We start from the raw sequence: 13,924 nt of genomic DNA, 5'->3' as shown, positions 1-13,924 counted from the left end.
TTCTAAATTAATCAGTCTTGCGAATACACTGTGCGCGGCTTGTTTATCGCTTCAAGTGGACAACCCCCCTCCCTGAAAGTAGTTTCAGAGACCAAACAAACGTGTCAAAATTCGAAATATTTTTGTGTTTGGAAATGAAGTCTGAGAATTAGCCATTGGGTGATTTCTGCTAGTTTCATGACCCTATGTAATCATGAGACTAGCCGAAGTGTTCTCGCTGTATGAATTCTGATGACTTGAACCTTTCTCCGAGAATTTCAGTGGAAATTAAAAATCATTAATGAACTACTCTGGTGGGGAAAAACACATTCACGCATATGGAAATGAAAACACACATAACTATTATTAAAAATCAAACGTGTGGTGGTCAAGTGTAAAACCTACAATCATCACACCTGAAAAAAACAGGTGAAGGTAGAGAAGTGCTAAGCAAACACTTCATTACAGCACTTTTGCCAGAAACAGACAAGATTGCTTTTTCTCGGCTGAAGTAATGCGCAAACGAGACCACACCCAAGACCATCAAAAATGCTCCAGAAAAGCGTGAATTTAGATCGAGAAGAGGAGCTCTTGGTTAGGGGAAAAGGTGGGAAGAAACACGAGCCTTGGGTGTTGTTGCCAAGACCAGACATAAAATGGAGAGGAGCACATTCCCCACTTTTCTCTCTCTCTCCTATTCAATGCATATAAAAGGCGTACATGTACCCCAATTCCTGCCCGACATCATCGCCATTAGTTGCATTTCAAACACTTACAGAACGGTATCAAATTTTAGCCCACCGTCTATCAATCAGACAACTACGGTAAACAGGAAAGAAAATGAACTACGCCATAACAATACAACACCAGATTTATTTTCGACCATGTTCAAAGCGAGTAAAACGCTAATCAACACACCCAAAATCCAATATGGCACAATACGACATAGGAAAAAAAAGTTCATTTTTCCCTCGATAGAGGGGACTGCCGAAAATAAATCTCAAAAAATACAAATCTATTGGTTCTATAGAATGCAGGGTGTATGATAAAACGCTCATTTCTGAATTTCCTGTTACTTACTCCGATTAAGTAAGGTTTTCATTGTGATGTTGACACTGGTGGATAAAGAAGTATTGGTGAAGATGTTTCGCCTCAAGCTGAACTTTACGCAATATTTAGCTTATTCTGCTTTGGGGCCTTGATACCTGACGATACCCAAATGACCGCACAGCGGATGTAAATCTGGAATGTGGGACAAGTGTTATAGTACTTCCCAGCGAAACTCCGCGAGAATATCGGTTGACTGCTGAGACAGATTTGGTCGGGCATCTATCGTGCATAAGTTACCCCTCTCCCCCCACTCTCCTGACATTCCAGAACGTTTGATGCATTTAAGGTGCGACTCATAAGGTGAAATGTCTCACACTACGTCTGATTGTTGACGTGTTTAAGAAACTCGATCAGCAGCGGTTCTTACCAAGTTGAAGCACACACACAACGAGAATCATTTTGAATTCAATCTAGACAATTAGGGGTCATTGACTCCCGCTAGCGGCCCTGTAAACAAAACAAAAAAAAAAAGAAATTCAAGAAAACGGAATCATATTGCTAATTTAAACTAACTAGCAGCTGCTTGGAATGTCCCGACTTGCGAATTTAATCGAATAACTTCTTCACGCCTCTGACAGTTACAAATAAAAAATATAACCAGTTTTCTAGAAGGCAGGTGTAAAAAAGTACGCTCTTCCCTGTTCATCTTCCTAGAACATCCGCATGTTGAGGGCCCACCCACTAATAGAAATGAGGAGAGGACCTCATTATCTAACTCTGTGGCCGTCTCGCTAATAAAAGATGCACAAATGAAAATTGCCCGATAAGGCTCTAGAAGACCTTTTTTTTAGTTTATTTGCTTAGCAGCGGGCCTATTCGTGACGAAATTCCCAACCAACTCTAAACAAGTGGGATACGATAATTTCTTCGCACATGAACATGACAATCATAGGGATTAAAATTACGCTATGCACCAGAGCGAACACTTACATAATCCAATGAGATATTTGGCAGGAAGTCAAATTAGCGCGGCAGCAATTAGTCTCTTAAAGTCCTTTAGGAATCGATGATCAAGTATGGACTTGGAAGCCACTTGCTTTCCACGTTAACTACTAACTCCGCAATCCAAAAACTGATCATTAGGCAGCTAGGGTGGAGGGAGGGACATAAATATAATTAATTACCAAGGGCTTATTTGCCGGAGTTCGGGCAGTATCTGGGAGTTGAAAGGACGTTTCAAATTAATCATTCGCCCCGCTTTCATCCGTTGTCTTCTTCACGGCAGATTTACGCCTAATTATCGCTCCAAGGTGGAGCTGCTAGTGGAGAAATCCCACAGAGAGGAAAAAATAAATAAATAAATTGGCTCCGTTTTTTCCCCCACTACCTAAGAATCAGACTGAATGGTGGTAAATCTTCCTTATCACCGGGAAAAAAAGGAAAAATTCCCTTTGACCACGCGAGAATTTCCCACGCATCTAGGGAATCGAACATAATAAATGCGTGTTACGTGAAAAAACGCATGGGAATTTACCTTTCCTCTTTCCCCCCCCCCCCCCCCTACCGAATCAACAGAGCTCTCGCAAGTTATAGCTATCAATTCTCACATTGAAAAGAAGTGATGGTTTTAAAACATTCGCAAAATGGTTGTAAAAAAAACTATTGAAAAAATAAGTCGTTGTCCGTCATTAAGGCTCATTTAAGTCCCCATAGTGCGGCATAGAAGAATCGCTGTTCCAAAATCGAATTTGAACTTTGAATCTCAGTCTAATCAGGGCCCCCCCTCACCAAACGCGGGGCTCGGTGCAAAAATAACGAGGCCAGAGAGGAGTCAATAATTTCAGGGGCCCTCTCAGCCCGATTTCACATATTCTGTAAGACCGGGGAATACATACACAAAAAAATAGACACAATTAAATGTACATTAACAAAAAAAAAAAAACTAATGAAAATGTCGAACTGAAATTTTTTTTGATTTGATGGTAGAAATAATTCCAAAACCAATTAAAATTAAGGTCTAATGAAATGAATTGTCTGTAAAATAATATAAATCCAGAATTGATGAATGAAAAATATGAAAATAACTGACAGAGATACTTCCAGCACCCGTGACAATTTAGAATAAAGGAAAGAAATAATTACAGAATTGATCTGATATTTTTTGTCGCACCACGGTCATTTTGTGCACATGAGGATTAATTATACCGGGACCTACAATTTACTGCCGATTCCGAATGGGTTTTTCCCCTATACTCGTCCTGAGGTTGGTGTGGGACTCCCTGCGATAGTAATCTTTTTCTGTGGTACCCCCGAGTCAGGAAAGTTTCTGACAAGAATGAACCAGGAATCGAACTTGCGACACTTTCTAAACATCCCTTGGAACTTCAGGCGAGTATCTTATCGACCTGGACTAAAGCGTCCCATTTCGGAATTGATGAAAACTCAGAAAAAATGGGAGAAAAAATACCTTTAGAATTGATGAAAATTCAGAGTGTATGGAAAAAAATTATTATAACTGTAAGTGCGAGTACACCTGTTGCCAAGTGTGAGTCTAATTAAACATAATATACATAAAAAAATTGGGAAAACTGATTATCTGATCAATCTGATACTTATTTTCAAGGCAAATTCTTGTACCTCACTTTTCCTCAACCTGCGATCCAAGAAGACGGCTTTAGGTGGCCCGCAAGCACACTTGAAAATTGAATTTTAATTAAAGTTTTTAAAAGCATATTCCGCGGATACTATATTCACATAAGTGCGAATGAAAGCAGAATTTGCATTGTTCTGCAACAAGCGTTGCGCACACAAGGCCCCTTAACAATTTCAGAAAATCCATTTAAACATCTAGTCGTCTTAGAGTGTCAAATTCGCTTGAATGATTCAAGTTCAAACTGACCATTCGAATGAAGGGGAAAAAATAGAAAACTGATTATTTTTCTGCGAATCTCATTGATTAAAAAACTTTACTCTTCGCTATTACTGTGATTAACGAGGAGAAAACAAGGCTCACATTTCCAGCCTAGGCGAACATTGAGAGCAGGATCACATAAAACATTTTCCCTGTAAGATAATATGATTTCGGACATGTAGGTACTTAGATCCGAGAATCTGAGGCATAAAATATAAACATGTCTACGGATGTAGCGAAAAAATGATTTTTGCAAAAACCTCGTCATGGAAAAAACCAATAAGAGTATACCTAGTCAGCGAAAAATCGAACAGTGTGTGTACACAGCGCACATTTTCTGCACTCTGTCATATCTTTTCCTGCCCTCATTAAGGACCGGGAGAATGTGTTTATCTACTTGTCCACGTGTCTCTATATTAGACCTATCGATTTGCTGAGTCTTATAGCCTGATAACATTGAGAACTACAGTTCGCTTTCGGTAGGCATGTATGAAGTTTGGGGATGGGGGAAGAGAGAAATGTCATGTCGCCACCGTAGCATTAGATATCATGGAAAATTGTCGCCCCTTTTTCTTAATGGATTTCAGCCTGAGGTGAATGACACGCAATTTTACCATCCACTTTTTTTTATACGCATCCGTCAATGAAAAAGATCACGTCTGGGCTTATTGCCGTAGATACGCCAGCACGAAATGAAAAACACGCTGACAAGTCAGTCAGTCTTTTTTATTACTCAGCAGTATCGTAAAATGCAATTGATTGCCTTTGTGAACAATGCTGTGCTAAGTTTACAGTAAGCAGAAATGTTAGTCAATGGCAGGGCCATCTTAAGAGAATCATGCCCACCCCCTCCCGGGTTAAGTAATTTTTCTGAGGTCCCAACCAGGCTATAGGTTTTTTCCTTTTCAATTTACACGCTTATACTCGAAAATATTAACCGGATCTCATTTTCATGAAATTGGCCCCTCTGCACTCGTACGGAAAATTCATTGCATACAATTCACAGCCGAAAAATTCACAGACAAAAATTCCCCGAAAGGAAAATTCAGCATAACGCAATTCACCGCTAGGAAAATTCATCGACAAAGTGATATAGTGATTGAATGGATGAGTAGGATAGTGAGTTAGTGAGAGAGCAACTTTCCCCACGAACATGGGGCAACCACCAATAGATGACGCCTTCATTTTCCGCCTCAACTCTATCGGTGGTGAATTGCTATGTAGCGATATGACTGGAGTTGTTATGCGGTGAAGTACTGGCAGTAATGAGTGAGTAGCTGAGCAAGCGTGTGAATGAGACACTCACTGACTCACTCTGTGACTCAGAGTTCCACACTGTCATTCACTTGGGCTTTCACCCATTCACTCATATGGTCACTCAATCGCTCACTTACCAATTCATTTAAGTCACTCACTCGGTTGGTAACTATCCCATGGGTGGAGATACGCCCCCCCCCAGCGTCAAAGGTGGAGTCGACTGATCTAATGTATATATGAATTTACATCATCATCTTGCCCCCCCCCCAGACTTCCAAATCTATCTGCGCCTATGAACTCTCCCACTCGCTCGATTACCAATATGGTTATTCACTTACTTAATCACTCATACTATCACTCTCTCACTCACTGGTGACGAACTGTTGTCAGTAGGTAAATTTTCCCAGCGTTGGATTTTTCTATCGGTGAACTGCGTGGGGATGAATTTTACGTAAATCCTATGCACTTAAGGGCCATGCTTTAAGACAGTTTTAATCACTCTTACAATTCCTGTCTAAATGGCGCACAATTTTATATTTGGCGCACAAAAAATATGATGACTGGCTACTTAAATAACATATTTTCGAAGTTTCAAGAAATTGAACATCAGTTTAACATGTTTTTCTTTGTAAATAATGTAAATTTCTAATTAATTAACTTTCTAATTAATGTAAATTATCTTAGTTCAATCAAATAATTAATTAGAATTTTGGTAAACCTCGTGTACCATGTGACAAAAAAATTGAAATTTTTTTTTCTATTTTTAAAAAAATTATTTTTGTTCATGGTCAGGAATAAAATTTCTGAAATTTCATTTTTAAAAAATCACAAAAAATCAAACTTCATTGTAAACAAATTTTAAAAAATGCTACGACACTCATTAGACCTTTTACTTCCCGAAATGTTCATTTCAAGCAAAAATTGTAATGAAAAGTATTTGCAAATGCAAAGTCAGTCAAAAATGGGTTAAGACAGCACTGGGATAAAAGATTATTTTATCTCTTCTTTTATTTACAAAACGAAAACAAAACAAACCTAATACGCATGTTTCTCTATTTCATTTGCGTATTATAATTATCGCTAGATTGCGAAAAAGACTTTATAAATCACTGAAGATATAATAATCTGGAAAGCACTCTCCTAATTCAAAAAAAAAATTACACGCATTTCATTCATATAGCAGTGAAATACTTTAAGACAAGAAATCTGAAAAATTCAATTTAATTTACCGAGATTTTTAGTTGAAATTCATCGTTTCGTCACTTTTTTTTTTACATTTATTTCCTCCCCTGATATTCCATGAATATTTTATAGACACGTATATGGTTTTGCTGGCACCGTTTATTGTCACATACAATGGAATTCATAAATATTTCAGCGGGATATAATAAGCTATTCATAGGTCTTACATTTTTTACAAGCAGAAAATTGGAGGATCATGCAAGGAGGGTCAAGTCCATCACCAGCTGGAGTCATAGCGTCTACTGCTCTCAATGAATGAAGTCTTATGTCTTGAGAATAGGACTATCACTAGTAAAATAAAAAAATTAAAGGCACCCCGTAGTTTTCCAAGAGTCCAGAAACGTAGTTTTAACTCTCCAGTGCACGGGTGAAAAAATGTTCCGTGAGTGCACGGGTTAGGTCTCACAGACCCAACCCGTATACTTTCGGACAAAAGCGAAGGAAGGTGTCCTAGCTGTGAAAGCAGAACGGGACCATTACCTCCTAGATACAATCTCTAGGAACCTCCTAGCCCCAAAGCAGAATGTTTTGCATTGTTCTGCAACGAGCCCTTGGCTGATTGAAAATTGTCTGCAGTAAAAATTCTCACAATAGCGTTTTCTACATTTTTCTTAAAATTCTCCCAGTTGCACACATTGTTCAGCGACGTACGTCGCAGATTTCACCATATTCTCCTTTGGGGCCTCCTAGAAACTTTAACGGTCGGACCCAAAGCCGCTTGAAAGAACTCTTAATGCAGCTTTGGTCGGACTCAAGCACGACTTCCTAGATATACCAAACCGATCGCGATCCCAGGTGACTAGTGGGAGTAACCGTCACAAGTCCTGTATGTCACTGGACAAAAATGCAATTTCTTTCAATCAACAAACCTCCGGTGGAGCCGTCTCAAACTTAACACGCGGGCTCACTGGAGCCGTGCTATGGGGGGCATCGAGTGCGTTGGCGGCCCATGATAGTGATATCTGGTACTATGATTTTTCGGGAGGGGGGGGGGGAGTGCTCCCAAACATCACTTTGCCAATCCACCCCTCCCCCCATGATGTTCTTGAAACTGCCCCGTTTTCTTAATCAGCGAAATGATAAAATAAGAGGCAAAGAGAAAAATTGGCCGACAAGACAATGTTTCTTTAATAAGCGATAACTTATTATTACGATTAAACCTTGTGAAAATTGACTTGTCTTACAATGCTATGCAATTGCACATAAATATAACAAAATGAACCAACAAAATCACCTTAAGAGGAATTACCTCGAAATGCCACTGACATTGAGCCCTAGCAGCGCTGAACCGCATTTGAAACAAGCACGTACGAAAAATTATTTTGGTTGTTCCGGATATGGGTTAAAATTTTCTATGCACCGTGTCAGATTTATATGGCGCTACTGAATTTGCAGACATAGTTTGTTCAAAATTTTAATTTAACAAAAAACACTTCTTTTTTTATAGACTTAGTAAGAGATGTTCCCGATTATTATAATTTTTTCTATATTTCTTTTATCATCATCGATCGGTATGGGGGGTATGATTCAATGGGCTGGGAACGACGCCAAATAATACGCGGGGAGTAGGCAAACACACACTACAGGAAAAGGGGACCCTCAGTGGGAAAAAACTCTCCAATGTACAATGTAAGTTAAGTGGTTCACTTTATATATAAGAAGGGCAGCAGGAAACGCGAGATCACGCTATAGCGTATTTTTTTCCAACAGGAAAATAAAATAGAAAAAATAATGATCATAAAGTAAATTATGAGCATAAAGTAAAGAAACCCAGTTTTATATCAAATAATAACAGCGACAAGAAACCACTAATTTCCCGAGTCATAAAATGATATTTTACGACGTGAGGTTTTATGACACACGACCGCAAAAAATTTTTCTTGCTATAGGTTGGACAACTCCTGCAAAGAATTAATTGTAGTAAAAGAAAAGAACACATAAAAGAAATGGTTGAGTGAAAAGCTGCACTCAAATCGTAAAAGAGTAAAACATGCATTTTTTACAGTTTTAGTCATGAAGTCGAAATTTACAGGAGTTACATCGGGAATTATTTTGATTTGAAGACATTGAAAGAACATCATACAAGTATCGAATGGCAAAGGTAAAAATGAATTTCATGCAATTTTAAAACTATACAGGATTCCAAGTAAAATCTACTCGATCATCTCTCCGATAAAACTAGGAAATTTTTCGACTTTTTCCCTTACCAAAACTCCGGAAGTAAGAAAAATGATTCAAAATCTTAATCTTCCAACATTTTTTCTTTTAAATAATATTTCTCTGACTTTTAATTAAATGTGTGCACATTCCCTTACTTTTGTTAACATTTTCCTTCACTTTCTATGATGGTCCAACGCTGGGAGAATCCTGCCATAAAAATGCCTTACCCTCACATCGAAAATATCAAGGTTTGACAAATCGGGGGAAAAAATGGGGAGAACAATCAAATTAATTCTTTAGTAGCTAATCCTATTTTCTTCAGAGAAAACGATTCAAAATAATCTATTCTGGGATTCAGTAACCCTTTTACATCAGCGCTTTACAAATCCTAGGCGCCAGGTCACTACGACGGCTAGAGAATTGGCATCGACGTCAACAATTTTCTTTATATAATTGCTAAATTGAAGTCTATTAACGACACAAAAAAAAAAATAAATAAACCAAAACCCTTCGATCAATCCAAAATAAGAGAAGAAAACAACAGCTATAAGTTTCTGAACTTCATACAATTCCGAAATACGTCTAGTTGTTTTCTTCTTATTTTGGGTTTATCGAATGTTGTTTCCCTTGTATATTAAACTAATATGTTTGTTTAAAAGAAAGCCATTTTATTAACAAAATTTAAATTTTTATCACCAGTATCAAATGCCAGCCTGCATTTGATTAACAATACCAAAATATCAGTAATAGCTGCAGTAAAACTTAGCGTGATAAAGGAAACCCATTCTTATTATGGAGAAATGAATAAATATTAAATAATTATTATCCTTTCAACTTAACCCTAATTTCTTCTCTAAAGAAAGTATTCAAATTAATGTTTTATTTTTTCACATTAAAATAAGAGTCAGAAATTTAAATGCTGTGCAGTTGTATGAGCATAATGTTGGACTTTCATTATGAGGATTCAGGTTTAAACTCTGTTGGCAGCACAGTGTGATTAGTTGGTTTTCTGCAGTTTTCCAACATTGAGGCACGCATGTAAGCCAGTCTCCCCTTTTGAGAAAGTTTCTCCGCTGAGAACAGGCTTTAACACAATACTGTATGAAAATTCAGGCATTTGCCATTATCACTTCAAAATATGAAAGTGGCACTAGTATAACACGAAACAAGCATAACTCAGGCATTAGGGCCATGCACACACACACATTCCTACATGCACCAATTAATTCTAAATTCCTCAGAGGAACTAAATAAGTTTTGGTCAAATTATTTGAATTTTAAAATAATTAGTAATTACTGCAATTATTATAATTTTTTCTTGCCAATGATTAACCAATGATTAACACTTTGTAAAAATGCAATTGAGAACATGGTGTGTGAAGTCAGTTTCAATGTATTCATAAGCAATTTTAATCAGGAAAATATATTTTATTAGCTTCGAACTTTTAAAACGAAGAAAAAGGAGAAATTTATTGGTCAGATGACTGGTTAAATATGTATCAGCATATATCTCTTTAGCTTATCATGTTTTATTGTATGGAATTACAGTTACATGATCAAATTATGTATTATTTTATGTATCATGTTATTTACATTTTTTAATGATTTTTTGCTTGTCTTAGTGTATTTATATTTATTGCTCTTATTTGTATTTCTTTACCATCTCTGTAATTGAGCAATACCTGCTTGTTGAGATGTTATATGAATATATATGAACAAAGACTACAATTTTTTCCACTTGTAAACCTCATAATGGATGTGTAATTCGAGATTATTTATTTTTAAGCTGAAAATCTCAGATAGAATATATTCTGAAATCTGAACTTACTGAGTTGTGCAACTATATGCTCTCAGATGACTGCTACCACAGTCTACTTGGAAAATTTTATTTGCACAAATAGTTTAAAAATAATTACTGTTACATATATGCTGTAATATATGCTCTCAGTAAGTTCTGATTTCAGGACATATATTCTATCCTATCGGAGAAGATTTTCAGCTTCTTAAAAGAAATAATCTCAAATTATACATTCATTATGAGGTTTGCATTTTACTTCATAATTTTCCCATATCATTCACAAAGCAGAATGTTTTGCATTGTTCTGCAACAAGCTCTCAGCTGACTAGAAATGTTCTGCAGCAAAAATACTCATAATAGTGTTTTCTACACTTTTCTTAAATTTCTTCCAGGTTGTTCTGCGACATATGTCACAGTTTTTGGCAAATTCTGCTTTGGGGGGGGGGGGGATATCACATTCTACACACAAAAGTATTAACATGCTCAGTGATTTGATATAACAGTACCAATACCCAAAATTTCAGAAAAAAGAGGCATTGAAATTTGATTCATGAATCTCATGGCATATTTTACACTATGATCCAAGAACAGTTAAAATAGTGTGAGAGAGCCCATTGATGTTTTTAATTCATTACACTAAAGATCAAATGGTACCAAATACATTTTATTACGTTCACACCAAATTTTTATGCATATGAATAGTACCATATAAAATACTAGACAGTATTTGCTGGAATTGTTGTGTGCTATATAAGGGTGTGTAATCAAGGGGAATTCAGCTGAAAATTTTGGCACCCACATTGAAATAACAACATTTGTAATAAACATTACAAATCACTGATGATAGCAATTGCCACTTGTTGCATGACAAGCCCCAAAGCAGAAGTTTTTGTATTATTATGCAATGAGTCTTCGGCTGACTGAAAATGTTCAGCAGTGAAAAATCCTACAATGGTGTTTTCTACACAGAAGAGTTCTCCAAAAATTCATCCCAGGTCTGTATTATACATCACAGTTTTTCATATATTCTGCCTTGAGGATGGCAAGATATATCGGTACGCAAAGTCAGTAGAAAACTTTTCTTACCTGAAATAAAGAAGGCTGATCCTATTTCTTGTATGAATAAATATCTCTGTCAAGCAAAAATAGTTCCAAAATAGCTAAAATAAGGGTTTTCAGGCTGATAAATGGCTAAAAACTTTGTGGGCCCTCTCTTCAAAGTCCCCCCCCCTTACCTGGCTAAGAATATCTGCCTGCAAATTTACATTCGCTCGCTTGAAATTTTCAGTCAGATCTCATTTTCATGAGGCCCCTTGACCATGCCTGTGAGTGGGTCCAAGACAGGGGCATAGCCAGAAATTTCGTTTGGGGGGGGGGCACCACTTTCATTTCGGGGGGGACCAAAGTGATAGTACAATAGATTTGGCCATCTTTTTCCATTTTTTTTGGTCATTTTCTCACATTTCGGGGGGGGGGAGACTTGGGGGGTCTGGTCCCCCCCCCCCCCGAAATGTGAGAAAACACGCCACGCCCTTTGTCCAAGATGCCACTGCTTTGCCCAGAGGGCTACAACCAGAGCCCAATTTCCACGTGGGAAGCATGGACATTTGAACAGGGCTCTCAAATTTTTATAAATTTAATTTGTACAATTTTAGTAAATCAAAGAATTTCCCCTAAATCACATCATGCTATTTCCAAAGTGCCCATTATTAGCAAATCCTATCAAATATATATTTTAATATCATACCAATCAATAATAGACTTTACAATGCACCTATATTACAATATTAACTCCACGACAAAAGTATGTAATGATTTATGAGACGATGACAAGAAAGTTTCCATAATTTGATCACCGTGAAATCCTTTAATCTTCATGTATATTTTGCAAATTGCAAAAACTTTATGCATTTGAATCTTGCAAACACCTTTTCCAGATGAACTGCAACAATTTTCATCCTTAGTTCAGGTTGGTGACACAATATGCCATGTATGTTAAATAAATTAACACTAGAGCTTTCGAAGAGACGTTTATCCAAATGTTAAGAAAGCATTGAATCATCATTGACAAATGATGACAATATGAAACTGATCTAGAGAAAGATCATTCTTCTCATTAAAAAAGATAAAATCATCAGTTCGCTCAAGTCTTTTACAGGAAAAACTGCTATCTTAAGCTTTATTATGTATCGAAGCTGAGATAACTCAAAAATTAGATTTTGATGACATTATCAATGATTTTGCTAATTTTAGAGTGCGAAAAAAATGTTTATTATAGAATATTTCAGATGGGGAATTTCACATTTCCCATTTATAATACTGAACATCTTTTTTTTTCCTTATTTGTTAACAAACAACATGTACTGTGTATTTGCTAATGCTCCGAACCTCTTCGACCACAGGCAAGTGGAGAGGCAGCCTTCCCAATACCTCTTTTGCCTAGGGTCAGAATATTATTTACAGGGAGGCTTGGCGAGCTACAGCCCAGGGCAAAATGTTTGAGGAGGGCGGCAAATTTGAGGGATGAGAGGTCAAGAAAATTAGTAGACTAGGAGAAAGGCAGTAAAATTTTTATAGGTCATGGGAGAGGAAACCATAAACATGCATTTGCTTAGGATCAAGGAACTAGATCACTTATTTATCAAAACGGGTGACCTACAGAATTTGCAAGTACGTGAGTGACCCAGAGAGTGTGTGAGCATGGGAGAGACTGAAAGTGTGACCTAGAGCATGTGCAAGCATGTGACCAACCAAAATAGTGTGCAAGCATGTGAATGACCAAAAGTGATTTAGAGAGCAACGGACCAGCTTGGTGTGTGACCAAAAAATTAACTGAGAGCACAGGAGAGACCTAGAGAATGTGTAAGCATGGGAGTAACCAAAAAGTGTGACTAACAGAGCAAGGGATTTGGACAGTGACCATCCGAAATAGTGACCAAAAAGTTATGGAAACATGTAAGGGCCAAAGAGTGACTTAGAGTGCGTGCAAGTGATCAGAAGAGTGCAACTGCAAGGAACAGATCACTGAGCAACCAAACCTCTCTAGTTACCAGTACAGGAACCTAGAGAGTATGTGAGCATGGGGCTGGCATAGAGAGTTCGTAAGCATAGGAGTGACCACGAAAGCGAGGAATCTGGTCAGCGAACAAACCAAAAAATTTACCAAGAGTGCGCACAAGCATGGCATCGACCAAAAAATTACTTAGAGGGCAAAGGAGAGGGGTATTAACAAGAACTGGAACTAAGCCGGCTATAGCCTAGGACCGCAAATATAAGGAATGAGTGGTCAAGCAAATTGGTCTAGGATGGGAGAAGGGTGGAAAATTTTGTTTATAGCCGACAGGCGGCGAAACCATAATTCCGCCTCTGCCCAGGGCCCCATCAAGTCGGACTCTGCCTATGCCGCTATTAAGGTGGCCCTGTGGCCTAGGAGCCCTACCGAATGGCTACCTTAGATAAATATTTCGCACTTATTTACGTGCAAAACACAACCATACGCAGAGAAACAATGATAAATACATGGTATG

The 13,924-nt window shown here is 37.6% G+C and overlaps 1 protein-coding gene across 3 annotated transcripts in view; it reads right to left on the bottom strand.

Annotated features, from left to right (window-relative positions):
• The window catches only part of cora (erythrocyte membrane protein band 4.1 like coracle), a 57,938-nt gene that overhangs the window by 43,468 nt on the left and 546 nt on the right, over positions 1-13,924 (bottom strand). The gene's annotated exons all lie outside the window — the stretch shown is intronic.

The sequence above is a fragment of the Pholcus phalangioides genome, unplaced genomic scaffold (genome assembly GCF_987345545.1).
Source record: "Pholcus phalangioides strain wild (caught in Gottingen) unplaced genomic scaffold, Ppha-v1.0 ptg000015l_1, whole genome shotgun sequence".
NCBI lineage: Eukaryota > Metazoa > Arthropoda > Arachnida > Araneae > Pholcidae > Pholcus > Pholcus phalangioides.
This window is presented reverse-complemented; position numbering and strand designations above follow the sequence as displayed.